Source organism: Dinoponera quadriceps, unplaced genomic scaffold (genome assembly GCF_001313825.1).
Source record: "Dinoponera quadriceps isolate SergipeBrazil2010 unplaced genomic scaffold, ASM131382v1 scaffold2224, whole genome shotgun sequence".
Lineage (NCBI taxonomy): Eukaryota > Metazoa > Arthropoda > Insecta > Hymenoptera > Formicidae > Dinoponera > Dinoponera quadriceps.
The window spans coordinates 17,845-20,573 of record NW_014556264.1 but is presented as its reverse complement, the minus strand read 5'-3'; the positions used below and the strand labels follow the sequence as shown (position 1 = coordinate 20,573).

The 2,729-nt window shown below is 38.1% G+C and overlaps 1 long non-coding RNA gene across 1 annotated transcript; it reads left to right on the top strand.

Moving 5' to 3' along the window:
- Positions 1-1,005: 1,005 nt before the first annotated feature.
- On the top strand, positions 1,006-1,556 carry LOC106747230. The gene is made up of 2 exons (XR_001374642.1): positions 1,006-1,096; positions 1,455-1,556. It is a non-coding gene; the product is annotated as an uncharacterized LOC106747230 (long non-coding RNA).
- Positions 1,557-2,729: the final 1,173 nt, after the last annotated feature.

The following is a 2,729-nucleotide window of genomic DNA, read 5'->3' as shown; positions in this document are numbered from 1 at the left end:
TCTCTCGAAGAGGAGATCCAATATAGTTTGGTTCTTGAAATTCTTTTTGAATACGTGTTATATCCCATTCTATGGAAAAATTACATTTTTCCCTGCTGGAATTTAACCTGAGACCTCCACCTCTTAACACTTTCACAACTGCTGACACCAATGTGGTGTCATGGGCAGGCCAGTCGTTGTATGCCGGTGACACTCATGTGGTGTCATTGGTAGGCCAGTCGTTATTTGCCGGTGATACTCACATGGTACCATTGATAGGCCAGTCGCTATTTGCCGGTGACTCCCACGTGGTACCAGTGGCAAGCCACTTGCAAAACTTTTCTTAGCACGTCATAATAATGTTAATTGTTTCATGAATTTACGTAAAGTTTTTTCTTCCAAAATATTGCCGGCCACTGGCGACGTTTCACTGCGCTAACATGCGGTTGTGAAAGTGGTAAGGGGCCCGAACACTGTAAAATTTTCAAAAAATCGATTTTTTATTTTTTTGCTAAATCAATAGTTTAGACATCGAAGAACATGTATGTAAAGTTTCAAGTAAAAATTCGAACTCTAAGTATTTAAAAAGAGCGTCAGACGCTGACGTGTTGGCCGAGCGTTTTTGGGCATTTCGGAGCGCTGCGCGCGTATGGTAAATATAACCTTAAATTTAGTGAACACAACGTGCTTTTGTTTTGTTGACAAAAGTTTTGATTTACGTGTTTTTGAAAGTTAAAAACATTGTGATTGTCTAAATAATGAATAAAAGAGGTAAGAGGCACTCTGCTGGAAAGACGACAAAAATTCGCGCCGAAATCTATGTTTAGTGGAGCCAAAACTGTACAAATTGCAGCTAATATCCCTACTATTATATTTAATAATGGTCATACGGCTCTTCTCCGTGTGTTAGAACTCATGGGAGTTCGCATTGGAATGAATCTCTACGATTATTGCCAAAAAATCGACGAAGAACGCATAAAGTACGCGAATCGTCATACACAGGCTAACAACACGCATGAAGGACGTTTGCATGCCCAGCAAGTACTTCGAAGACAAACTATGGATGACGAAGAGCTGCTATACGGTCCAGGGATAGCAGACTAATAAAATAAAACACGTAAGACCTTTTTTCTACCTTACTTCATTCGATTTACCCCCTTCAAAACTTAATACGCGTTTTTCTCGAAACCATGTTTTTTGACCGCGTTGATAGCATAACTCGAACAGTATTAATCCGATCGACCTGATTCAAAACGGATTTTGTAGAGGAAACGTGTCGCTATGGCCTGAGGTAGCCGTTTTTTGATACATGCCATACATTTTTTTTTATAAACAATTTAGTGCAAAAATTTACGCAAAAAAAAATTTTTTTTTAAATAGCCGCCATTTTTTTTCTAATCACAATTTTCAAAATCCCCTACGTCGGGCCATAGCTAGTAATATATATTTAAAGAATCTTTTGTTTTTTGCCCTAGGACGCTCCGTTTTGCTGGAATGCTGTCAACCACCCAAGGGTCGTTTAAAAAAGACGCAATTTTAGATTAGCTGCAGAAAAAACAATGGCAGCCACAAAAAAATACAAAAAATTTTTTCATATAATTTAAACATTCATAAACATATGTGTAAAGTTACATGTAAATCGGTTAATCCGTTTTTTTTAATAAATAAAATAAAAACCATATGAAATATCGCCGTTTACGGTGTTCGGGCCCCTTAAGTCGCTTACTTTACATATTAGACCACTGTCACAGTTGCTAATGAACGTTTTATATTGACTACATATACCGGGTCCGTCACTGAAATCCGGACAATATAAACAATTTTTTAATAAAAATTTTATTCTTCGCAATGTAAAAATAACAGAAAACATTTTTTGTACATCATTAGTAATATCGTTTTAGATTAAAATTACTCTATACCCTCTTTTGCTTCGATGACTACATCGATCCTCATCCTGAAGCGCTGATGCGTTCTCTGCAACGCGTACTTACCCAATATTGGCGAATGCCACCTCGATAGCGGCCTGGAGAGATGTCACGTTAGAATGTCTTGTTGGTCTCTCTTGTTCGTCACTCATCAATGACGCTCTACACGTAGTAGTCCACGAATTCAAATCTGGACTGCTCGGAAGCCAGAATTTCTTGGACCAAAACATATCCACATTATCCGACAGCCAGTTTTGAATTAAGTAACTTATGTTTGCCGGTGCGCCGTTCTACAGAAAGACATACGGCCTGCCGGCGGCCACAGTATCTATCCACGGCTCCATTACCCACGTCAAAATGTGTAAATAAACCTCTTTTGAGACAGTTTCTTTTATTTAAAAGAAATGTGGAGGCATGACATGACCCTCATTGGAGACGGCGCCTAAGACGTAAACAGAGGCCGGAAACTTTATCCTAGCTATTATATTTAGCCGCAACGTCATTAAGAGTTTAAAGATCCACTGTTTCACTCGGAGGATTATACTACACTCATTTTCCATTTTATTGTTGACTCATTAGATCTGTAGGTTTAATTCTCTTCAATCTTCTAAGTTTGCCTCCGGTATTGAAAAGACATAATACTAGCTGATTAGCATAGTTGGCAAGTCTTTGTTTGTGCCTCATTGCAACCATAATTCTTTCTTCAGCTATAGAACTTATACGTAGATCGCGTTAGATATTCCTGTCGCAACAATACCATTGTGCATTGATAATGTCTCTAAGCACTTTGTTTTGGAAAGTTTGGATAATTTCAAAATTCGTTTT